Here is a 26,596-nt window from a genome sequence, read left to right as displayed (position 1 = left end):
AGGGAAAGTGAGGTTTTGAGAGATATTTAGAAGGTAAATATGATCCACCTACCTCGGCCTCCCAAAATGCTGGGATTACAGGCCTGAGCCACTGTACCTGGCCAAAGGCAGGTTTTTTTGTTTTTGTTTTTGTTTTTGTTTTTAGACGGAGTTCCGCTTTTGTTGCCCAGGCGGGAGTGCAATGGTGCGATCTCGTCTCACCACAACCTCCGCATCCTGGGTTCAAGTGATTCTCCTGCCTCGGCCTCCCGAGTAGCTGGGATTACAGTCATGTGCCATCACACCTGGCTAATTTTTTTGTATTTTTAGTAGAAACGGAGTTTCGCCATGTTAATCAGAATGGTCTCCATCTCCTGACCTCAGGTGATCCGCCTGCCTTGGGCTCCCAAAGTGCTGGGATTACAGGTGTGAGCCACCACACCTGGCCAAAGGCAGCTTTTTAAAGGGTTGCACAGCACTGCATATGCTACTTAAAATGAGATAATTATTCTTCATTCTTAGAATGCCAGTTGGTTTTATTGGTTGATAAATTCCCAGTTACTTGTACTCACAAGCACAACATTGATGATGAGTCTGACATCCCTCGTAACTTAAGAATCATAGGCCGGGCACGGTGGCTCAGGCCTGTAATCCCAGCACTTTGGGAGGCCGAGACGGGCGGATCACAAGGTCAGGAGATCGAGACCATCCTGGCTAACACGGTGAAACCCCGTCTCTACTAAAAAAAAATACAAAAACCTAGCCGGGCGAGGTGGCGGGCGTCTATAGTCCCAGCTACTCGGGAGGCTGAGGCAGGAGAATGGCGTGAACCCGGGAGGCGGAGCTTGCACTGAGCTGAGATCTGGCCACTGCACTCCAGTCTGGGCGACAAAGCAAGACTCTGTCTCAACAACAACAACAAAAAAAGAATCATTAGTATGACTGCCCTATGGAGGCATACTGCTCTATCTCGGGTTTATTTCAATAATAAAACCTTTGGAAGGTTTAATAATGAAACCTACTTAAGGCCCTTTGCTCAAGAAGTCTGAATCACTGATCACTGCAATTACTTCCATGGCAGCTGTAGAGCAATTTAACAGGATAAGAGCGAATAAGATAAATTACACTCAGATTCTTAATGGATTGATATGCAAAAGTATGTAAAGGAAGATGGGGGTGGGAGAGGAGTGCCTTTCAAATTTCTGCACACAGTAATAAAATAGGGAACTGGGCCATTGTAGCCATTACTGGTGGGGATTAGTCATCTAGTAACAAGCTCTGGGGCTCAGTGGTGGGTAGAACATCCTGTTTATTATAGACAAATAGGGTTAATTCTCTTGTTTGTGTGCCTCTGTGGAAAGGGTGGGAATTCTAGGTGATTTGCTAATTGTCTGATTTAGAATACTCCCCTTTCTACTAAAGAATTAGTATCTTTGGTGCGAAAATAGGGAGGCAGACCAGTTTTACAAATAGCTACTGACCAGGAGAATAAGTTTCTGCCAGGTGAGTGGTTAAAAAAAGGCAGACTAGAAAAATAACTAGGATGTTAAGTGTTTCTTATTTACAAGGCTAACATAAGTACTCCCATGTGTTGGAGATGGAGGAGGGGATGGATCAGTTAAGAAGTGAGTACAATGCTTGCTTTGAGTGTCCCTCAATTTGTGTTTAGGGAAGAAGAGTGAGGATGTGGTTATATGGGTAGGGGTTGGGCCCAGGGAAGGGGCCCAAGGAAGGAAATTCAGGAGACTTGACTGCAGTTCTATCCTTATGGACATTCCTTGGCACCTGATCACATTATGCATGCTTGACAGTCTGCTGGGTATTGATTTTTCTTTTCTTTTCTTTTTTTTTTTTTTTTTTTGAGATGGAGTTTCGCTCTTGTTGCTTAGGCTGGAGTGCAGTGGTGCGATCTTGGCTCACCACAACCTCTGCCTTCTGGGTTCAAGTGATTCTCCTGCCTTAGCCTCCTAAGTAGCTGTGATTAGAGGCATGCGCCACCACACCCAGCTAATTTTGTATTTTTACTAGAGACAGGGTTTCTCCATGTTGGTCAGACTGGTCTCGAACTCTCGACCTCAGGTGATCCATCTGCCTCAGTCTCCCAAAGTGCTGGGATTACAGGCGTGGGCCACCTCACCTGGCCAATCACAATTTTAAAAAACCACCATAGCCTCGTTAATGATGTTCAATAGCTCATTACCACAAATAATTGTGCACACTTGCTACATCAGAGGCTCTAAACTGCCCAATTTTTTTTTTTTTTTTAGATGGAGTTTTGCTCTATCGCCCAGGCTGGAGTACAGTGGTACAGTCTCTGCTCACTGCAACCTCTGCCTCCTGGGTTCAAGAGATTCTCATGCCTCAACCTCCCGAGCAGCTGGGATTACAGGTATCCACCACCCCACTAATTTTTGTATTTTTTAGTAGGTTTTACATTGTCATCCAGGCTGGTCTCAAACTCCTGACCTCAAGTGATCTGCCCGCCTCAGCCTCCCAAGGTGCTGGGATTATAGGTGTGAGCCACCATGCCCAGCCTGAACTGCCCAATTTTAAAGGGATAATTGGGAAAACAATTGTTTAAAAAGGAAATGAAGGAGTTGCCATTACTGCGCTTAGCAGTGTGAAGACCCTAGAAAACCTGTGTGAATTCCTGGGGGTTCACCGTCTACAGCCTGGTCAAGAGCCTTAGAAAACCAGGAGCCTTAGGAGACCAGGTTCTGAAAGCTTCCCAGGGCTGTATAAACTTCTACATTAAGTTCCATGATGCCCGATGAGTAGTCCCACATTTCCACAGTAGACACGCTATTGCTGCTTCCTTCCTTATCATGAAAAGAGCAGAAGATGCAGATAATACATGAAGCAGGAAGACAAAGGGGAGACACTGAACTTGTCACCTACCTTTGGGTGCCCCTCATGCTTCGTGTTTCCCATTGAGCCTCACTAATCAGTGACACAGGGAATGGTCCCTTTGCTCTCTACTTTCCCTGTGGCTGCCTGGAGGTAGGGGAGGCAGATCGTGCCACTTGCCGACATTATGTTGCTGTGGATGAGTTGGAGGGACAGGAACAGGAAATGTTCCTGGCGGTGTTTGTGTCACTGGGGCTCACAGGGGTACTTTTTAATCTTCTCACTGGCCTCTGTGATTCTGTGACCCTGGTTATTACACGTTCAGAAAGTGTCAGCTTATTTGAAAGGGATACTCTTATTTTCTATTTAAACATTGCCAAAAACCGTCACACTTTTTTTTTAATTGAAATATTTTTGTATTTTTTATATTTTGGAGATAAGAGTCTCGCCCTTTCATATGAACATGAAGGGACCCATAGTCCTTCCCCTACTGTCGGTCTTTAACTTAACATATCAATGAAGGGTTGTGTCTGAATGAATTATAGAAGTTTAGGACCTAAAAAAGGAAGGTCCCAGCAACTGGACTTTGGTTTATTTCTGCTACTACACTTGCTATTGAAATCAAGCAGACAACTTCATTTCTCTTGGATTCAGCTTTCTCATGTGTCAGAACGGGAGAGGAAGGGAGGCGCTGGGATAAGTGTCATTCCACTGTCTGTACTTCTAATCTGGCTAACACACGTGTGAAAAATTCTTAGATTTGTTGACAGCGGTTTCCTGGAGTGCTGTCTTGAACGATTCTGAACAGACTCAGCAAGAAAGTGTGTTTCAGTTGGTTGGGTGTGTCTGTCATGGACAAGGAAGTAAGGAGTGGGGAGCACGCATAGCATTCCCGGGGCATTCCTGTCCATTGTCTCAATACCTGGTGCTGACGTTTCCTGTCCCTTATCAGGAATACTGACTATTCTGCGTCTGATCACTTGAACTTAGTGAGTACTACTTAGTTGCATCATAGACACCACCTGTCTTTGAACAGCTACCCTGCCTCTTGAGAATGCAAAGGCTGCCAGGGGCCACAGCTGTATGGTATGGACTTTGGTCATTTCTGCTTAGAACACAGAGGTCACTTTGACTAATAACATAACTCTCGTTTTGATTGAAAGTATTAAAATGGGCTGGGAATGATGGCTCATGCCTGTAATCCCAGCACTTTGGAAGGCTGAGGTGGGTGGATCACTTGAGGTCAGGAGATCGAGACCATCCTGGCTAACATGGTGAAACCCCATCTCTACTAAAAATACTGGGTGTGGTGACCTGTGACTGTAGTCCCAGCTACTTGGGAGGCTGAGGCAGGAGAATCGCTTGAACCGGGGAGATGGAGATTGCAGTGAGCTGAGATTGCACCACTGCACTCTAGCCTGGGCAAGACAGCAAGATTCCATCTCAAAGAAAAAAAAAAAGAAAAAAAAAGAAAGTGTTAAAATATTCCTCCTAAAAGTACTTTTAGGCTTGTTCTTCAGATTTGCCCAATATCCTAAGCAAAATGCCTTCAATATGAAGTGAATATTGCTCGATTGTAGGGAACTTGTTCATAATGTATTTGAGAATGCAGATACAAATAAAAGAATGTCTGTGTCAAATTTTATCTTCTACAAATTATTTTCTCTTGCACTTTCAGTTGAAGCTCTTGGACTCACTGAGGCAGTAAAAGTACCATATCCTGTGTTTGAATCAAACCCCGAGTTCCTGTATGTAGAAGCCTTGCCAGACAGGATTTCCTTTCAAAGCCCTCTTGGTTTGGAATTCCATGACTTGAAAGGATCGTCCATGGAGGTAATAAAATCAAGTTTGTTGTTAAAAAAGTAAGTTCCAGGCCGGGTATGGTGGCTCATGCCTGTAATCCCAGCACTTTGGGAGGCCAAGCCAGGCGAATCACCTGAGGTCAGGAGTTTGAGACCAGCCTGGCCAACATCTCTACTAAAAATGCAAAAAATAAACCAGGCATGGTGGCTGGTGCCTGTAATCGCAGCTACTTGGGAGGCTGAAGCAGGAGAATCGCTTGAAGCTGGGAGGCAGAGGCTGCGGTGAGCTGAGATCACAGCACTGTACTCCAGACTCTTAAGTCTGGAGTGAGACTCTGCCTCAACAACAACAATAATAAAAAAGTAGGTTCTATTTGCCACTGTAGTCATTTCTGGAATTAAAATAATCAACTGACATTTCTACTAAAATGTTTTTCTAGCTAGAGGTGACAGGCGTGGCTGTAAGTCCTTGATGGAAAAGCCTGGCTCTGAGCTGCAGTGCTGGCACTGTCCATTGCCCCTGCAGTCCCCCATCCTGTACTCAGCTGTCTTCATCAGTGCAAGATTAGTGACCACTGCCTTCATGGTGTTCAGAGGCACTGCGGTGGTCCACAGTATGCCTAAGTACTTGAATGAAGTTTAATTTGCTGGGTTTTATCTGCTCTGTTATTCCTGGGTCAATCTTGTGAGCAACTAAATATTGATGATTGAGCTTCTTTTCTTTTCTTTTTTGTTTTTTTGAGACAGAGTTTCATTCTTGTTGCCCAGGCTGGTGTGCAATGGCGTGATCTCAACTCACTGCAAACTTTGCCTCCTGGGTTCAAGCGATTATCTTGCCTTAGCCTCCCAAGTAGCTGGGATTACAGGCATGCACCACCATGCCTGGTTAATTTTTGTGTTTTAGTAGAGACGGGTAATTTTTCTGTTTTTAGTAGAGACAAGGTTTCACCAAGTTGGTCAGGCTGGTCTCGAACTCCTGACCTCGGATGACCCACCCGCCTCGGCCTCCCAAAGTGCTGGGATTACAGCTGTGAGACACCGCACCTGGCCTGATGTGATGATTGAGTTTCTTATTATATCTACATTTCTGTAGAATTTTAGTGGCTGAAGAAGTACACTAGTGTTAATTTTCTTTTTCATGAAAGAAGTAATTTATTCTTCATATAATTACTTGCCAGTCATGGGAAGGAAAAGTCAGGGTTTTTGTCCACAGTGATAGGAATTATTGTTACATTACAGGATGACTCTGCGAACGCCGTTAGGGAAAAACACTGGTCATATCATGACTGTTTTACTAGCTGTGAGGCCACCATTGTACTGGCTACCATGACATTTCTTGGTTTTCTTTCTAGACCTGAACTAGTTATTTCCTACTTGCCTCCTGGAATGGCTAATAAACACTAAAGGTAAGAGATTACCTGTATTGCGTATTATATTTCACTGCATTAAGACATTCTTTCTCAGCATTCCTTAAATCACACGGAATCATTGACCACTCTCTTTGGGGGACTTGCAGTTAGTTTCTTGGCTTTTTAAGGTATTTTATTTAATGGACTTCTTTTTCTTTCTTTTTTTAAAAAAAAATTTATTGGAAGTGTCACATTTGCAATCCCACTTCATTCATGTTTCCATGGCTTTGTTGAGCTCCCTGTGGAGGATTACACTACAAGTTTAATTCTGTAGTTTCCTTTGAAAAGAGCCAAACTGAATAAATTTTAATACTCTGCTCTTATAAAGCATCTCCTTCTGTATTTTTTCCTACAATATGCTAAAGTAATTCTGTGCTTATTTTACAGCTTCGCAGTTTCTGAAAAGACCATGAAGCCCTGAGAGTAATGAAAAGCTTTCTGACATTGAGGTCACTGTGGAAGGTAAGGGTCAGTCCTTGGCATGTTTCTGTTGATTCTCCAGTTTAATAGTTATGTCAGTTCACTAGCCACATGTTTATACAGATGAAGGTAACCAAACTAGTTTTACATGTGAACAGCTGCCTGTGATAAAGCTAAACTTCTGAATGTTTTTAACTGAGATTTTGAAAATCATTAACAGAAAATAACTAACATGGATCACATCGTAAACTGGACTCAAAAAAATTCCTAAAATGCTTTTCCTTTATTGCAACAAATAAGGGTGCAGAGGGTCACGTGGAATGTTTCTTCATCTTTTGTCCTCTTTGTTTTTAAACAGCAGTGCTTGGAATGAAAGTATTTCCTGCAACACCCTCCAATGTACTTCCTTCTGTCTGTGCCCACGGGGTCTGCAGGGTTCTCATATTTTCATGTTCACAGTATTAAAATACTTCATACAATACCAAAGACAGTTCCCAACCAACCATCAAATATGGGTATTTCTTCCATCTCCTCATAAATTTAAAAGGAAGTAACTGCATTAGGATCTTTTTTTTTTTTTTTTTTTTTTTTTTTTTTGAGACAGAGCTTCACTCTGTCACCCAGGCTGGACTGCAGTAGTGCGATCTCGGCTTACTGCAACCTCCGCCTCCCAGGTTCAAGCAATTCTCCTGCCTCAGCCTCCCAAGTGGATGGGACTACAGGTGCACACCACCATGCCCAGCTAATTTTTTGTATTTTGGTAGAGATGGGTTTCACCATGTTGCCCAAGCTGGTCTCAAACTCCTGAGCTCAGGCAATCTGCCCACCTCAGCCTCCCAAAGTGCTAGGATTACAGGCTTGAGTCACCGAGCCTGGCCTAGGATCATTCTTTATGTCCTAAGTGTTGAATTTTTAAGTAAGAGTTGCAGTACTGGTGTTTAGTGGTGCAGTAATTTCCATTTAATCATCTAGCATACTCAGAGAGAGGATACCAGATGACTGAGAGTATACCTCACACAGAGTATACCAGATGACTAAATGGGGACTACAGCAAGTATTTAAACTCTTCATTCATTGATCCTGTTAAAGGAAAGCTTACTTAATAACATAAAGTCTTGGTTGTGAATTAGATGTTTCTCCTATGAAAGCTTATAGGCATCTTTGAGCAACTTAGTAATAGACTATTTCTGTTCAGAAATGCAAAGAACTAAAAATATATTCCAACCTTTACTTTCCTCCTTTTGGAAAAGATCAGAGTATCAGAGATCTCTCCTCTACACGAGGTGTCATCCTTTCCTGAAGAAGCTCCTTGTAAAGTGCATGAGGTGTTTTATTTATTTATTTATTTATTTATTTATTTATTTATTTGAGACAGAGTTTCACTCTTGTCCAGAGTGGAGTGCAGTGGCACTATCTTGGCTCACAGCAACCTCTGCCTCCTGGGTTCAAGCGATTCTTTTGCCTCAGCCTCCCAAGTAGCTAGGATTACAGGTGCCTGCCACCACACCCAGCTAATTTTGTATTTTTGGTAGAGACAGGATTTCTCCATGTTGGTCAGGCTGGTCTCGAATTCCTGACCTCAGGTGATCTGCCTGCCTTGGCCTCCCAAAGTGCTGGGATTACAGGCATGAGCCACCGTGCCTGGCCGAGGTGTTCCTTTTGGTAAAAAGACACACTCCGTGACCACACAGATCTGAGCCTCAATTTATGAAGATTTGAATAAGGTGAACAATGACACTATGTAAAAGGGGGGTTAATTCCAAGGTGACAGGAACTTTATGAAGAAAATTACATTTAAGTTAGGCCTTGATGGAAGAGGAGAATGTCATCAGGCAGAGACAAAGCTACTCCTGTTAGAAGGAATAGCATGAACAAAGGTGCAGATTAAAAGGTCCAGGAAATGATGATAATCTCACCTTCTAGGGAGCATGGTCGTATATCTTATTCCAACTATATCTGGTATCTCAAAAACTTTAGAGTCAGAAGAAGTCCTGGGACCAGCTGGTTCTAGGGCCACAGTAGTTGTACTCTAAAAGCAATTAGTCCATACTGTCTTCATTTGATATATTGGTGAGGGAAGCAACTGAAGAAGTAATGACCCCAAAGCTTCACCAGGATGGTGAGATGAGAGGCCCCCACAAAGACCAAGACGGTCAGAAGGAAAGGTGGGACGGTGAGAAGACAAGCTGTCCCGAAACCCAGTAACACATGCTTAGGTTGAAAGGTGGAGGAGAAGGTGTTTTATAGCGTGGTGACACATTCTGCAAAAGCAGTGAGGGCTGCACAAGACAGTGGTGTGAGCCTCCGCAAGGAGAGAGTGCCAGGTCAGTGAGCCCTGGGGGAATACAGTCTCCTTTAAAATATTCTGGACAGAGGACAGCAGCTAGCAAAGTGACTCTGATTTCTACTCTTGGCCCCCCCTCCTAACTCTAGTATAAAGTGGCATTGTATATGCTGGTGCTCTGATCTTGGTCTGTGGATATTAGATATTAAGATTGGGGAGAAAATAAAACAGCCAGTTAATGTGCACCATTTTTACAGGCACTGTCAGTAGCATATAAGAAACAGCATGTTTCTCAAAAGTAAATTAGTTCATAGTAGTCAGTTGGCACATTTGGCAGGTACTTCTATGAGCTTTTTTTGGTATCTTTAAACTCTTCCTTCATTGATCCTGTTAACCCAAAGCTTATTTAATAACATAAACTCTTGGTTATGAACTAGATGTTAGGAACAATAGAGAAATGAAGAGCTAATGTAATGAGTTAAAATGACTGGGACTGTAGAAATAACGTTACCAGGAATAACTTGAGGATTGTTTGCTACTGCAGCCAGCTGTGATTTTCCAAATAGGGAGATGCCTGTTTTTCTCACATAAAAGTAATTGTGCAGGTAGGCTGAGGCTGACATTGGTTCAGTTGCTCAAACATGGTAAGACTGGCTTCCCTGTGCTTCTCTCCACTCTCCTTTCTGGTGCACGATGACCAGGAGAGATCCTGTCATCATGTCTCCATCCGTCATGTCTCTATCCAATTATAAGTAAAGAAAATGCAGCATGAGCCCTGCCTGCACCCATGGTCAGGAAAAGCAAGAGGCTTTTTTTGAATCCTAGCAGAATTTTGCATAAGCCTCTTGGTTTTAAAAATGATGAATTTTAAAATAATAAAAGAAAATAAAGCACAAACTCTGAGGCCAGAGTGATAGGATTTAAATCTGTGCTCTGCCACTTAGGAAAGTTACTTAAATTCTCTGTTTTCAGGTTGCACACCTGTAAAATGGGAGGAGGAAAATCATATTTGACTCATGATTTTTAAAATTTGAGATGTTATTTCTTTTAAAATTTGAGATGTCATTTCAGAACACTTGCTATTTAGGCATTTAGGAATTTTTCACTAGAAGGAGTGTAAAGAAAGACGATGGGCATTTGTAATGGATTTAACATTCATCATTTGACTGCCTGACTGACCCCCAGAGCTGTGATTTTACTAATGAATTTTTCAGAAGTCCCTTAGCTAGCAATGAGCCTAACCAGCCTCCCACTCTCACCATTCAGTGCTCTTTTGTTCTTACCTGTTTCCCCTCAAACTTGGTTACTCTCACAAAGTGATAAAAACTTGCATTTCTTTTCTTTCCTTTTTAGAGACAGGGTCTTGCTCTGTCACTCAGCCTACAATGCAGTAGTGTGATCATGGCTTACTGTAGCTTCAGACTCCTGGACTCAAGCAATACTCCCGCCTCCGCCTCCCAAGTAGCTAGGACTACAGACGTACACCACCATGCAAAGCTAAATTTTTTATTTTTTGTTGTAGAGATGGGATAGTGCTATCTTTCCCAGGATGGTCTCAAACTCTTAGCCTCAAGTGATCCTCCTGTCTCAGCCTCCCAAATTCCTGGGATTATAGGCAGGCATGAGCCACCTGTGCTCAGCCCCCTATTTCCTTTTTTTAAATAACAACTTTATTGAAATGTAGTTCACATACCATGTAATTCATTTATCAAAGTATGCAATTCAGTGGTTTTTAGAATATTCACGAAGCTGTGCATCTATCATCACAATCCATTTTAGAAGCTTTCATTACCCTGTAGAGAAATCCACACTTCTTAGCCACTATATTCTCCTCCCCCCATGCCCCTGTGTTCCCATAGGCAACCACTGATCTATTTTCTGTCATTATAGAGTTGCCTAATCTGGAATTTTTTTTTTCTTTTTTTTTGAGACGGAGTCTTGCTCTGTCACCTAGGCTGGAGTGCAGTGGTGCGATCTCAACTCACTGCAATCTCTGCCTCCTGGGTTCAAGCAGTTCTTCTGCCTCAGTCTCCTGAGTAGCTGGGATTATGGGCGCCCACCACCATGTCTGGCTAATTATTGTAGTTTTAGTAGAAATGGGCTTTCACCATGTTGGTCAGGCTGGTCTCAAACTCCTGACCTCATGATCTGCCTTCCTCAGCCTCCCAAAGTGTTGGGATTAGAGGCGTGAGCCACCACACCCGACTTGGACCTTCTATATAAATAGGATTGTGCAATATGTGATCGTTTGTGGCTGGCTTTTTTTTCCCTCTTAGCACAATGTTTTCAGAGTTCCTTCCTGTCATAGCATGTGTCAATATTTCATTCCTTCTATGGTTGAATAATATTCCATGGTAGAGACACACCACATTTTGTTTATTCATCAGCTGATGAACATTTGGGTTGTTTCCATGTATTGGCCACTATGAATAATGCTGCTATGAAGATTCATGTACAAGTTTTTGTGTGGACATATATTTTTATTTCTCTGGGATATATACCTAGGAGAGAAATTGTTGCATTCTATAATACTGTACATTTAGCCTTTTGAGAAACTGTTTTCCAAAGTGGTTACACCAGTCAGGTGCAGTGACTCACACCTGTAATCCCAGCTACATGAGAGGTTGAGGTGGGAGGATCACTTGAGCCTACAAGTTAAAAGAGACCAGCCTGGGCAAGATAGTGGGATCCTATCTTGATTTTTTAAAAATCAAATTAAAATGACAAGAAAGAAATACCCAAACAAAGTGGTTAAACCATTTTATGTTCCCACCAATAATGTATGTGGGTTCCAATTTCTTCACATTTTCACCAACATTTCTTTTTTTGAGACAGGATCTTGCTGTGCCACCCAGGCAGGAATGCAGTGGTGTGATCACAGCTCACTGCAGCCTCGAACTCTCAGATACTTGCAGTCCTTTTGCCTCAGCCTCTTGAGCAGTTGAGACTACAGTCACAAGCCACCACACTCAGCTAACTTTTTTATTTTTAGTAGAGACAAGGTTTCACTACGTCACCCAGGCTGGTTTCGAACTCCTAGACCCAAGTGATCCACTTGCCTTGGCCTCCCAAACTGCTGGGATTATAGGAGTGAGCCACCATGCCTGGTCCTGTATCTCTTTTCTCTCTTCCTTTTTTCTTTGGTAGATTGAAATGTGTCATGTACCAACTATCCATCCAATGACTGCCCACCAGTTCCAAATTCACCCTTCACTGCCTGCTCTGCAAACATAGACATGGGTTCCTTATATGCTTCCTCTGTCAGCTGGTGCATTATTAAATGTTGTCAGTACGTTGTGCTAGAGGGACTTTGTAAGAGGCTGTTCTTTCTGATTGTGGTGTATCAATCTCCACAGGCACTGAGCGTCTGCAGCACTGGGCTCCTGCCCTGCATGGTGCTCAGCAGCACCCAGTGACCAGCAGTTTCTCTGCCCCTGCCTGGGTGGTTTTGTAGTGAGACAACTGTTCATTAATATCTTAATCTAGCATCATAGAGGGCGGATTTTCAGCAAATTCCAGAGGGCAGATTGCTAGCATCTTCCACCATGTGGTAATGCAGCAATTCTGCCATTGAATTACCCATGACTGTGCCCTCTCCAAGGGTGGCTGGATCTCAGCCCTAGTGAGGAGTCTATCTCCTTGGTCACTCTATCTCAGTGTAGGGACAGTAGGGGCAGTTACTGCTCATTGTATCAGCTGGTCCTATACTTTTTTTTTTTTTTTTTTTTGAGACAGGTTCTCCCTCTGTTGCCCAGGCTAAAGTGCAGTGACAAAATCATGGCTCACTGCAGCCATGACTTCAGGGCTCACTGCAGCCATGACCTCCCTGGCTCAAGCAATCCTCCCACTGCAGCCTCCCAAGTAGCTAGGACTACAGGTGTGCACCACCACACCTGGCTATTTTTTTTTTCTTTGGTAGAGACAGGGTCTCGCTGTGTTTCCCAGGCTAGTCTCAAACTCCTGGCCTGAAGCATCCTCCTGCCTTGGCTTTTCATATTGCTGGAATTATAAGCATGAGCCACCATGCCTGGCCTCTGAAAGTCCTATATTCTCTAGAGTTCTTTTTACTTTTTGGTAGCCAATCTCTTATTATGCTTTGCCCTATTATAATGATAATTCTCTGTATTAAATTTTACCACTTTAAACTTTTGAGTGGTTTATGTCTCCTGATTGAACTCTAATATGCTAAGAAGGGTCCTGGGAGATAGACTCACATAGATGGTATTTGGGCATAGGTTTGGTTATCCAAGAGACCGTGCTAAGCTCCTTGCCAATGGGATATGGTATACTGGTGATTTCCAGGAAGTGACCTCACAGTTTCCTTGGGGGACTTTACTGGTCCTTCTTCAGGAAACCCTCTCCCTACCCCCGTTATCACTCTTTCACTCTCATCTTTACTCATCTTTAGCCTCAACCGAGATGTCTCACCCCATCCTCTATGATGCAACAAGAAGCCCCTGGGGAACGTTTCAGTCCCACTCTGTACTTCTGTCATGTGCTCATCACAGTCTGGTAAGTGCTGGCATATGATTCCTATATTAGTCCATTTTGCATTGCTATAAGGAAACACCTGAGGCTGGGTAGTTTATAAAGAGAAACAGTTTATTTGGCTCACAGTTCTGCAGACTATAGAAGTAGCATGGTGCCAGGCTGGGCACAGTGGCCCGCACCTGTAATCCCAGCACTTTGGGACACTGAGGCAGGAGGATTGCTTGAGCCCAGAAGTTTGAAACCAGCCTGGGAAACATGGTGAGACGTTGTCTCTACTAAAAATAAAAAGCAAATCATCCAGGTATGATGGTGCACTGATGCATGCCTGTGGTCCCAGCTACTTGGGAGGCCAAGGTGAAAAGATCTCTTTAGCCCAGGAGGTCAGGGTTGCAGTGAGCCGTAATTACACCGCTGCTCTCTAGCCTGAGTGTCAGAGTGAGATCCTGTCTCAGAAAAAAAAAGCATAGTTCCAGCATCTGCTGGTGAGGACCTCAGGAGTCTTCCACTCCTGGTAGAAGGTGAAGGAAGAGCTGGCACATCACTTGGTGAGAAGATGGAGCAAGGGAGAGGGGAGGAGGTGCCAGGCTCTTTAAACAATCGGCTGTCACATGAACTAGTAGAGAGAGAACTCACTCATTACCATGGGGAGGGCACCAAGCCATTCATGAGGGATCTGCCCCCATGACCCACACACCTCCCACCAGGCACCACCTCCAACATTAGGGATTTATTTTCAATATGAGATTTGGAGGAGACAAACATTCATACTCTATCAATTTCCTGCTACCCTATAAGCTCTGTAGAGAGCAGAAACTCTTATACCTTGTTCACTGCTGTTTCCTGGGCACCTATTATAGTGCCTGGTATGCAGTAGGTGCTCAAGAAATATTTGTTAGAGCCTGATGTGTTGGCCCAAGCCTATAATTCCAGCACTTTGGGAGGAGGGGGCCAGGGGATTGCTTGTACCCAGGAGTTGAAGACCAACCTGGGCAACATAGTGAGACCCTGTCCCTAGAAAAAAATAATACACTGGTTGGGAGCAGTGACTCATGCCTGTAATCCCAGCACTTTGGGAGACTGAAGTGGGCAGATTACCTGAGGTCAGGAGCTCAAGACCAGCCTGGCCAACATGGTGAAACCCCGTCTCTACTAAAAATACAAAAATTAGCCAGGCATGGTGGCACACACCTGTAATCCCAGTTACCTGGGAGGCTGAGGCAGGAGAATTGCTTGAACCTGGGAGTTTGAAGGTAGCAGTAAGCCAGATCACCCCACTGCACTCCAGCCTGGGTGACAAGGTGAGACTTCATCTCAACAAAAAAAAAAAAAAAAAAGAAAGAGAAGAAAGAAAAAAGAAGAAAAAATAATATACTTAGCCGGGTGTGGTGGTACATGCCTGTAATCCCAACTGCTTGGGAGGCTGAGGTGGGAAGATCACTTGAGCCCAGAAGATGGAAGCTGCAGTGAGCCATAATCACCCCACTGTACTTCAGCCTGTGTGACAGAGGGGGACTCTGTCTCAAAAGAAGTAAAAAATAAAAATAAAAATAAAAAAAGCAGCATTATTTGTTGGGGGAAAAAAAAGTGAACAAGAAAAGGTGTCAGGAGACCTGTGAATGTGGGTCCTGTCAGTAGAGTATAGGGACTTGGGCAGGAGCGGCTGGACTTGAAGAGCAGGTTGGTGGAGACTAGGTCATTCATCCTAAGCAGTTTGCCCTATAGCATGTAGATGAAATATCCCACATTGCCTGCTGGTGACTGAACTGTACTTCCTGTTTCTGTGTTTGGTTTGACCATCACAGTGTTGAAGAACTGTTGAATTGAGTACCTTGCAGTTTGCTACAGTTTCCCCCGGTCTCCCACGTTACTCAGGCCTCCTTCCCTCTTGTAGGTTGCCTGACTCACTGAGACCTGTGTTTGCTATCCCTGCAGATGGGTGGGTAGGAGGCAATTTAAGGAGGAAGATTTAATATATGAGTCATAGAAAGATAAATAGACTGGGCACAGTGGCTAAAACCTATAATCCCAGCATTTTGGGAGGCCAAGGTGGGAGGATTAGTTTAACCCAGGAGTTCAAGAGCAGCCTGGGCCACATAGTGAGAACCTCCTCTCTAAAAAAATTTAAAAATTAGCCAGGCATGGTGGCATGCACCTATAATCCCAGCTGTTCAGGAGGCTGAAGTGGGAGGATAGCTTGAGTCCAGGAATTGAAAGCTGCAGTGAGCCGTGATCTTGCCACTGCATTCCAGCCTGGGTGATAGAGTGAGACCCTATCTCAGAAAAATAAAGCAAGAGAGAGCTAAATAGATCCAGCATTGGTGGGAGTGTGCTTTTGAGTGCTCTTTAGGAGAAAATTTTATTTTAACGTTTTTTCTTCTTTAAATTTTTTATATTCTCTTTTCTTTTTCTTTTTTTTGAGATGGAGTTTTGCTCTGTCACCCAGGCTGGAGTACAGTGGCGCCGTCTCGGCTCACTGCAACCTCCACCTCCCAGGTTCAAGCAATTCTCCTGCCTCAGCCTCCTGAGTAGCCGGGACTACGGGCCCGTGCCTCCACACCAGGCTCATTTTTGTATTTTTAGTAGAGACAGGGTTTCTCCATGTTGGCCAGGCTGGTCTTGAACTCCTGACCTCGTTACCCAACCTGCCTCGGCCCCCCAAAGTGCTGGGATTAGAAGCGTGAGCCACCGTGCCTGACCAATTTTTTTATATTCTAGCAAACCATTTCTTCAACAAGGATAAATTAATTGCATCCAAAGAGCCCTAGGAGCAGGGCAGACTCAGAAAATCAGAGGCACTGTAGTCCATTTGAGCAGCTTATATCTTTGGACTGCTAAGCTGACCAGTGTCAGTCTGGGTCCATTCTGTCCTCTTTAATTTCTCAAACACAAAGTGCCCTGCTGGAATCTGAAGTCGGATATGCAGTAGATCAGCAGTGACTCTGCAGCCTGCTATGTTTTGAGGCCTTACGCTAGGAAATGTGTGGAATACAAAATGTAAGAGAAGGCTAGAATAGAGCATCTCCTGGGGAAACAAGAGCCAGAGATATGGCGGTGCCCCATGGAGACAGCCAGCTGGTGTTCGGCAGTGCTTTGTGGAAAGGCCGTACTTTGGTAAGGTCTCTACAATCTGGAATGTGGCTTAAAATATTACAGGACTCCAAACTCCAGTCGCTTTTTGTTTTTTTGTTTTTTGTTTTAAGACAGAGTCTTGCTCTGTCACCTATGCTGGAGTGCAGTGGTGCGATCTCGGCTCACTGCAACCTCTGCCTCCTGGGTTCAAGTGATTTTCCTGCCTCTGCCTCCTAAGTAGCTGGGATTACACACATCCACTACCACACCCAGCTAATTTTTGTATTTTTAGTAGAGATAGGGTTTCACCATGTTGGCCAGGCTTGTCTCGAACTCCTGACCTCAGGTGGTCCGCCGCCTCGGCCTCCCAAAGTGCTAGAATTACAGGTGTGAGCCACTGTGCCCAGCCAAACTCCAGTTTTTTATGTTCCCTGCATAGGTCAGGGTCGTAGGGAGTGATTCATTCTAGCAGAACTCCCTGGCTTTTAAGGCAGGTGTTCTATTTATTAATTGACAAAGGAGGTGTATTTCTCCCCTGGTAGTCTAAAGATTTTGGTCCTTTCCCAGACACTGTTTCCACTGTGCGGGTTCTTGGAAAACTAAGCAGAGGATGAGGAAAAGACCGTGAACAAAGTTGCTGGTCCCTCCCTGTCCCACAAAAGAGCATACCTCTTCTGTAACCAGAAGACCCTTTTCTTTAGTCTAAAGTCTGGACAGACTGAGATGAGGGTGTGTGTGTGTGTGTCTGCATGTGGCTGTGTGCATGCGTGTGTGTGTGTGTGTGTGTATGTATGTATGTATATGTTGAGACAGGGTCTCACTCTGTCACCCAGGCTGGAGTGCAACGGTGAGATCAGAGCTCACTGCAGCTTCCACTTCTGCAGCTTCCACTTTCATCCTCCCACTTCGGCCTCCAGAGTAGCTGGGACTATAGAAAAGTGCCACCGCACCCAGCTCATTTTCTAATTTTTTGTAGAGATTTCACTGTGTTGCCCAGGCTGGTCTTGAACTCCTGGCCTCACAGGATCCTCCTGCCTTAGTCTTCTGATGGGCTGGGATTATAGGTATGGACCACCTCAGCTGACCTGCAGTGATTTTTCAACAATGTGATTCCTCTTTTACAGAACCAGCTAAGCTGAATATTACCTTGAGAACAAGGGCTAGCCTGTGATTTCATGGCCTTTCTTCCATTTGTGGTTCTTGCCAAGTGGAATTTAAGTGACCTTTTATCAAGATGGATAAACCCAAGTTTCCCAGTGCCAGAATACAGAAAATGGATGGACAAGTAAGTCCCACACAGCACCCATAACCCAGACATGGGGACCTCAATACACCTGGGCCCCAGACATCACCTTTCATTGTGAGTAGCTCAGAGATGACACTTTTGGTTATTAAGTACCCACTGGCAATAGTTTATATAACAGCAAGTGAAGGAATAAATAGTCACTAAAACATTTTCTGTTCCCAATTCCAGGATTAATTGGATTAGATAATTATCTTATGAAGAATTTTCATATGCCACAGTCCTGACTATATCTTCAAGTCAACAGAAAAATTCTATTAAACAGTCAACCTTCTGTCTCACTCTATTGCCCAGAATGGAGTGCAGTGGTGCAATTATGGCTCACTGCAGCCTCAATCTCCTGGGCTCAAGCAATCCTCCTGACTCAGCCTCACAAGTAGCTGGGACTACAAGTGCTTGTCACCACACCTCGCTAATTTTCTCATATATATATATATACACACATTTACACACACACACACATATATTATATATATATATATATATATATATATATATATATATATATATCTCGATACCTCAGGACTGACTCGAAAACTTGAGTATATGTGGAATTTGGTATACACAGAAATGGAGGAGCTGGAACCAATCTCCCCCATATACCAAGGGACAAATTATATCTGTTTTTTACAATTATACTGTAGGATACATTATGTTCCATCAGAATGGTAATTTTTAGTGACAATTTTTAATTGAGTGAAATTACCATAAAAATAATAAAAGTAAAAAATAATAATAATAATAATAATAAAAGTAGCAGCTAATATTTACTGAGCTGTTACTAGGTGCCTATAAATACCATAGTTTTTTAAATTCCCCATAACTCTTCCTTATTCCATGTAACCACCCTATCTTAAATTACTCATGCTTGCTTCGGTAGCACATATACTAAAGTTGGAACAATAGAGAGATTGGCATGGCCTCTGTGCAAGAATGACATTGCAAATTTGTGAAGCATTCCGCAATTTTTTTAAAAAGAGAAAAAAAAAATACTCCGAGATTTTCACTGTGTTTGTGCGTATGAGCTTTTGTTTAGATTGAATTATATCCAAAGATGGTATTTCCAGAAGTGAGATTACTGTGAGTCACAGGGCATGAGCATTCTTATTACACTTGATGCAAATTGCTGAGCTTTCAGTCATGGTGGCTGTCGGCCTATAATCCCAGCACTTTGGGAGGTTGAGGTGGGAGGATTGCTTGAGGCCAGGAGTTGGAGGAGGCAGTATAGTGAGTCACTGTCTGTATTATTTTTAAAAAATTGCTAAGCTTTACCCTGGAAGGCTTATATACAATTTAAACATCACCAATAGGATAAGAAAATGCGCATTTCACTGCACCTTTGCCAGCACAGGGTATTATAATTTAACAAGTTATTTTCTGTTTAATTATTTTTAATAAATAAAAGACCTCATACTATTTTCATTTGTCACTTTTTATTTTATTTTTTTTGAGACAGAGTCTTGCTCTGTCACCAGGCTGGAGTGCAGTGGCATGATCTTGGCTCACTGCAACCTCCACCTCCCAGGTTCAAGCAATTCTCCTGCCTCAGCCTCCTGAATAGCTGGGATTACAGGTGCCTGCCACCATGCCTGACTAATTTTTGCATTTTTAGTAGAGACGGGGTTTCACCATACTCATCAGGCTGGTCTTGAACTCCTGAACTCATGATCCACCCACCTCAGCCTCCCAAAGTGCTGGGATTACAGGCATGAGCCACCGTGCCCGTCCTGTTTGTCACATTTTAATATCTTTTCTTTTGTTAGCTTATTAGCTTTATTTCTTTATTGTCTTTTTTTTTTTTTTTTTTTTTGAGACTAAGTCTCACTATGTCTTCCAGGCTTGAGTGTAGTGGCCCAGGCAGAGTCTCAACTCACCACAGCCTTGACCTCCTGGACTCAAGTGATCCTTCCACCTCAGTAGCTGGGACTATAGGCACATGCCACCATGTCTGGCTATTTTTATTTTTTATTTTTAGTGGAGACAACGTCTTGCTATGTTTCCCAGGCTGGTCTGGAACTCCTGGCCTCAAACAATCCTCCCACCACCCTCTCCCAAAGTGCTTGGTATTGTAAGTGTGAGCCACCATGCCTGGGCTGTCTGTGTCTTTTCCATTTATTTATAGAGTTAATGTGTATTTTGCTAATTTGATGATCTATTTGTTTAATCTCATTAAATTATAAAAATAGTAAATACTTTTAAATAAAGAAGTGAAAAATTTCCTTTACTCTTTAGACCCACAATTTTATCTCAGGAAATAATTGCTATTGTGAAAATGGGCCATATTCTTCAAGATACATATAGGCTAATTGGACGTCACTTCACATTTTCATATTTTGTGAATATCTATGCCAATACCTATTGCTTTAAATCCTTTTCATGGTTGCATAATATTTTATTATACGGATGTATCACAATTTATAAGTCAACTGCTGTAGGCATTTAGGCTCCTTCTAATATTTGCTTTGAGCTCTTTATATAATTAAAAATTAACCCCCCCCTCAGCCAGGTGTGGCAGCTCACACCTGAAATCGCAGCACTCTGGAAGGCTGAGGTGGGAGAACTGCTTGAGGGTAGGAGATTACCACCAGCCTGGTCAACATAACGACACTTTGTCTCTACTAAAAATTAAAAAAAAAAAAAATGAGCTTGACATTGTAGTGCACACCTGTAGTCCCAGCTACAGGGGAGGCTGAGACTAGAAGATCTCTTGACCCTAGGAGGTTGAGGCTGTATTTGTAAGCTATGATCACACCACTGCACTCCAGCTTTGGTAACAGAGTAAGATTGCGTTTCTTAAATAAAATAAAAATTAGATGGGAAGATTGCTCAAGCCCAGGAGGTTAAGGCTGCAGTGAGCTGTGATTGCACCACTGCAGTACAGCCGAGGCGACAGAGCAAGACCCTTTCTCAAAAAACAAAATAAACTAAAAATTAACCCTTTATCATATTCCCAGTGACACCATCCCTCCTACGTTTTTCCTAGAAGCCCTTGAATTTTGTTTGCTTTTCACATACGATTTAAAACTTTTAAGTACTGATGTCTGTCTGTGTCATCCCTCTTTAAAAAAAAAAAAAAAAAAGAATGTCTTTTTGTCACTTCCAGCTGAATCTACCATGAAAGACTTCAGAATCCAGGAAGAGAGACTGATTGGGCAACATCTTATTCAGGTACAAAAAGACTTGGACTATTACTCAAAAATGGTCAAATAACAGTACATGCATCAAATGCAATGGGAAGCTCTTCCGGAGGGTGAGAGAAGCTTCCAGTTAAGGTGACATTGAAGCCAGGTCCTGAAAGATGAGGAAGAGTTGTATGAGAGTGGAGAGGGAAGGGGGAGGTGGAGGGATGGGGAATGGGCTGGGATGGGATGGAGGGAGCTGCCCAGGCAGGGAAACCAGCACTATAAAGACCTGGACAATGAAGATGGCACATTTTTGTTCAGGGAATGGTGAATTAAGTATGGTGGGAATGCTTTGGAGAGACGGTAATTTGCTTGTATGGAATTTTGCCTGAGAGAACTCATTACAATTTCTAATCTGTTGATGTTATCATGCATCACTGTCCTTGTCAGATAGTTTGGAGTAGGTATAATAATCACAATAACATCAAGCATAGTATTTCATTAGTTCTCGCAAAATCACAGGTAGGTGCCACAGTTATCCCCATTTTACACACAAAATGATGAAGACTTGGGGATAATAAGTGATTTGCCCAAGCTCACCTGGATATTAAGACTGAGTCAAATATTGGGTCTTGTTTGACTTTAATGCTTGCTTTTTCCATGAGCACCATGCATTGTCTCTCCTATGCAGTTAAGCAGGTAGACAGGTGAGAGAAAAATCCATGTTTCTATTCACACACTTCTGACCAAATGTGTGTGCAGAGCTTCTACACCAATTCTCCAACTCTCTGGATACCAACTGCGTATCCCACAATTCCATTCTGACACTACCTGGAGTTAGTGCAGACCCCACAGATTAGGAGCTCAGTCCCACGAGACCACCCTCACTTCAGATGCCAGTTGCAAGTCCTAGGTTGTCACCTGTATTTTGACCAACCAGTTAGAAATCAGGGGTTCCCATGACCTTCTTCTTAGGCTGAATTATTTGCAAGAACAACTCACAGAGCTTAGAAAAACAGTTTTTCTTTTCTTTTTTTTTTTTTTTTAAGAGACAGGGTCTCGCTCTATTGCCCAGGCTCGAGTGCAGTGGTGCAATCATAGCTCATTGATACCTCAACCTCCAGGGCTCAAGTGATTCTCCTGCTTCAGCCTCTCTAGTAGCTGGAATTACAAGTTTCCCACCACCACATCTGGCTAATTTATTTTATTTTTTTGTATAGATAGAGTCTTGTTACATTGCCCAGGCTGTTCTCAAATTCTTGGGCTCAAGTGATTCCCCCACCTCTGCCTCCGAAAGTGCTGGGATTACAGGCATGAGACACCACATCTGGCCAGTTTATTTTCTATTACTGGTTCAATGTAAAGGCTACATCTCAGAAACAGCCAATGAAAGAGATGCACAGGGCAAGGCAAGTGGGGAGGGTCACAGAGCTTCCATGCCCTCTCTTGGGCACACTACCCTGCCAGCACCTCCTCATGTGCAGCAACACGGAAGCTCTCCAAATCCTGTTGTTTAGGGTTTTTATGGAGGCATGATTGATAAAATCATTGGCCGTTAGTGGTTAAGTCAATCTCCAGCCCCTTTTGCCTCCTGGAGCTCAGTGGGTGAGACTGAAATTTCCAAGCCTCAAAAAATGTGGTTGGGGTCAGGCACGGTGGCTCATGCCTGTAATCCCAGCACTTTGGGAGGCCAAGGTGGGCAGATCACCTGAAGTCAGGAGTTTAAGACCAGCCTGACCAACATGAAGAAATCCCATCTCTACTAAAAATACAAAAATTAGCTAGGCATGGTGGCACATGCCTGTAATCCCAGCTACTCAGGAGGCTGAGGCAGGAGAATCACTTGAAGCCCGGAGGTGGAGGTTGTAGTGAACCGAGATTGTCCCATTACACTCCAGCCTGGGCTATGAGAGCCAAACTCCGTTTAAAAAAAAAAAATGTGGTTGATTCCTCTGGCAACCAGCCCTTCTGAAGCAGTCTAGGAGCTTCCAGCCACCCAGGCATTTCAACAGCATCCCACATACTTTCTTACCATGCTGCGATCTGAAAGAACTTAGAGGCCCTTGTGTCAGGAACCTGGGACTAAGACCAAAAATTAAAACAGAAGATGCTCCTATTACCTATATCACTAAGGACTTTATAAGAGCTTTAGAAACTTTGTGCCAGGAACCGGGGCAAAAACCAAATATATATTTCTTTTCTTATATTTGAGACAGAGTCTCACTCTCCCACCCAGGCTGGAGTGCAGTGCTGTGATCATAGCTCACTGCAGCCTTGACCTCCTAGGCTAAAGCAATCCTCCCACCTTAGCCTCTCCAGTAGCTGGGACTACAGGCATGCATCACCATGCCCAGCTGATTTTAATTTTAATTTTGTAAAGACAAGGTCTTGCTGTGTTGCCCAGGCTGATCTTGAACTCTTGGTCTCAAGCATTCCTTCATCTTTGGTCTCCCAAAGTGTTGGGATTACAGGTGGGAGCCAGCATGCCCACCAATCACAAGGATCTTTATAAGAGAAAGGAGGTAGGAGAGTCAGAATTAGAGAAGAAGATGTGGTGATGGAAAAAGAGGTCAGAGAGGGAGATTTGAAGATGCCGCACTTCTGGCTTTATAGATGGAGTCAGGGGCCATCTTTAAGGTGAGTCAAAGAATGGGGGTGGCTTCTAGAAACTGGAAAAGGCAGCCCCTCTGACACCTTGTCTTTAGCTTTAATAGACCTAGTTGGGCTTCTGGCCCCCAGAACTGTAAGATGGTAGATTTGTGGGGTTTTAAGCCACTAAACATAGGGTAGTTTGTTGCAGCGCAAGAAGAAATGAACATGAAGCCAGGGGCGGTTGCTCATACCTGTAATCCCAGAACTTTGGGAGGCTGAGGTGGGAAGATTGCTCAAGCCCAGGAGCTTAAGACCAGCCTGGGCAACATAGTGAGACCTCATGTCTACAAAAATTTTAAAGAAAAGGCCAGGTGCGGTGGTTCACTCCTGTAATGCCAGCACTTTGGGAGGCCAAGGTGGGGTGGATCACGAGGTCAGGAGTTCAAGACCAGCCTAGCAAAGATGGTGAAACCGCGTCTCTACTAAAAATACAAAAATTAGCCGGGTGTGGTAGTGGGCACCTGTAATCCCAGCTACTCGGGAGGCTGAGGCAGAGAATCACTTGAATCCAGGAGGCAGAGGTTGCAGTGAGCCAAGATCACGCCATTGCACTCTAGCCTAGGCGATACAGTAAGACTGTCTCAAAAAAAAAAAAAAAAAAAAAAAAAATTTGCCAGGTGTTGTGGCATGCACCTGTAGTCTCAGCTCCTAGGGTAACTGAGCCTGGAGGATTGTTTAAGCCTAAGGGGTTGAGGTTGCTGTGAGCTGGGATTGCACCACTGTACTTCAACCTGGGCAATAGAGCAAGACCCTGTCAGAAAAGAAAGAAAGAAGGAAAGGAAAGGAAAGGAAGGAGAAAGAGAAAGAAAAAGAAAAAGAAAGAAAGGAGCATGGTGGGAATGGGGACAGATGGCAATGTTAAGTAGAATGGTCAGGGTTGGCCTCATAAGTGAAAATTGAGCAAAAGTTTGAAGCAGGCGATGGAGCTGGCCAAGGTGCTGAGAGAAGAGCACTGTAGGCTGAGTCAACAGGATAAAGGCATTAGGAGGAAACTCCCTGGTGTGTCTGAGGCTCTGGAAGGAGGCCAGAGGGGCAAAGAGATACAGAGAGAGAAGTAGGGGAGGAGCCAGGGAGTTGCTGGGCTGGGATCAGTACAGATCGTGTAAGCACTGGAGGCTATTGCTGGGGCTTTGGCTTTTACTCTGACCGAAATGGGAACCGTGGGGGTTGGGGGTGGGGTGGGGCGGTTCTCAGCAGAGAAGCAACGTGATCTTTTTCCTGCACCTCCCTGGCTGCTGAGTTGAGAAAGACTGTGGGAAGATTTGGGTAGAAGCAGGGGGTCTAAAGTGTGGCAATATTCAGGTGGAAGATGAAGTCAGTCAATAGGATTTCCTGACAGACTGGATGTGAGCTGTGAGAGAAGGCAGGAGTCAAGGTTGAGTTTGGTTCTAATTGAATTATTAAGTAATTTTAAAAAACACTGCTGCCTTTCCCAATCCTACCAAGTAAAGGATGCTAGATTAAAGAAATCTCAAGTCAGGCCAGGTGCAGTGGCTCACACTTATAGTTCCAACAGTTTGAGAGGCAGAGATGGGCGTATATTTCAAGGCCATGAGTTCGAGAACAGCCTTCCAACATAGTAAGACCTCCTCTCTACAAAAATGAAAAAAGAAATTTAATAAAATAAAATAAATATAGCTGGGCATGGTAGTGTGTACCTATGGCCCCAGTTACTCAGGAGGCTGAGGTGGGCAGATCTCTTGAGGCTAGGAGTTTGAGGCCAGCTCATAGCAAGACTTCTCTCTCTATAAAATTTTTTTTTTAAAAGCCTGATATGGTGATACTTGCCTGTATTCCCAGGTACTGGTGCAGCTGAGGCAGGATGATCTCTTGAGCCTAGTTGGTCAAAGCTGTAGTGATCTATGATTATACCACTGCACTCCAGCCTGGGTGACAGAGCAGGACCCTGTCTCAAAATACAAATATGAATGAAGTGAAATTTTAAGTCAGAGCAGTCCCTTCTAGGCTATGCAGGCCTTGCAACCGCAGAGCCGCATTGTGTGGCTGTGGATGAGGAGACCCCTGCCCAATTGTTATTGGCTATATAATCAGTTTATTTTTAAATATAGTAATCAAATATATTTCATCATACTTAATGGTCTCAGATATGTGTGGGTTTTGGAATCCTCCTTGGAACAGGTTGTAACATCTTATTGGCTCCATCATTCCCTAATTTTTTTATCTTATCAGTTTTTAATAAGATCAGAATTGATATTAGACTACCTAATCAGTTTTGATTAAGGAGAAAATGAAATTGTGTTGTTCGCACTTTATCCAAGTCTGTTGTCATATTTGCTAAATCGAATCAATACTTGAACAAATGCAAAATTAAGGCTTCTTTATCATGAAACACTATGTCATTCTTGAAAAAGATGCTTTAAAAAATAAAAAGACAGTGTCTTGCTTTTGTCGCCTAGGCTGGAGTGCAATGGCGCGATTTTGCCTCACTGCAACCTCCGCCTTCTGGGTTCAAGCAATTCTCAGGCCTCAGCCTCCTGAGTAGCTGAGATTAAGGCGGCCGCCACCACACCCATCTAATTTTTGTATTTTTAATAGAGATGGGGTTTCACCATGTTGGCCAGGCTGGTCTTGAACTCCTGACCTCAGGTGATCTGCCTGCCTCAGCCTCCCAAAGTGCAGGGATTACAGGCATGAGCCACCACGCCCAGCCTCCATTTCTTTTTTGTAGTCTTTAATAAACAGCTGCTATCATTGCAGACTTGCTATTTAGGCACTTAGGAGTTTTTCACTAGAAGGCATGTAAAGAAAGACCATCGGCATTTGTAATGAATTTAGCATTCATTCTTTGACTGCATGACTGTCCCTAGAGCTGTAACTTTACTAATGAATTTTTCAGAAGCAACTTAGCTAGCAACTGGGCCTAACCAGCCACTTACTCTCATTATTCAGTGCTCTTTTATTCTTGTCTATTTCTCCTCAAACTTGACTATACTCACAAAGTGATAAAAACTTGTATTTCTGCTGGGCGCGGTGGCTCACACCTGTAATCCCAGCACTTTGGGAGGCCAAGGCGGGTGGATCACAAGGTCAGGAGATCGAGACCATCCTGGCTAACACGGTGAAACCCCGTCTCTACTAAAAATACAAAAAATTAGTCGAGCATGGTGGCCGGCACTTGTAGTCCCAGCTGCTTGGGAGGCTGAGGCAGGAGAATGGCATGAACCCAGGAGGTGGAGCTTGCAGTGAGTCGAAATTGT

The 26,596-nt window shown here is 43.6% G+C and overlaps 1 long non-coding RNA gene and 1 other non-coding gene across 2 annotated transcripts in view; both read left to right on the top strand.

The window, feature by feature from the left end:
* Positions 1–5,882: 5,882 nt before the first annotated feature.
* Positions 5,883–26,596, top strand: part of LOC106997378 (uncharacterized) — a 35,511-nt gene continuing 14,797 nt past the window's right edge. The window contains exons 1-5 of the long non-coding RNA XR_013415255.1: positions 5,883–6,034; positions 6,425–6,499; positions 13,150–13,253; positions 17,426–17,586; positions 20,708–20,772. This is a non-coding gene — a long non-coding RNA (uncharacterized LOC106997378). The remainder of the gene's footprint in view (positions 6,035–6,424; positions 6,500–13,149; positions 13,254–17,425; positions 17,587–20,707; positions 20,773–26,596) is intronic.
* Positions 18,469–18,573, top strand: LOC114677181 (U6 spliceosomal RNA). The gene has a single exon (XR_003728485.1). It is a non-coding gene; the product is annotated as a U6 spliceosomal RNA (small nuclear RNA).

This window comes from Macaca mulatta, chromosome 3 (assembly GCF_049350105.2).
Source record: "Macaca mulatta isolate MMU2019108-1 chromosome 3, T2T-MMU8v2.0, whole genome shotgun sequence".
Taxonomy (NCBI): domain Eukaryota; kingdom Metazoa; phylum Chordata; class Mammalia; order Primates; family Cercopithecidae; genus Macaca; species Macaca mulatta.
Note: the sequence above shows the minus strand (reverse complement) of the source record. Positions and strands in the feature narration are given on the sequence as shown.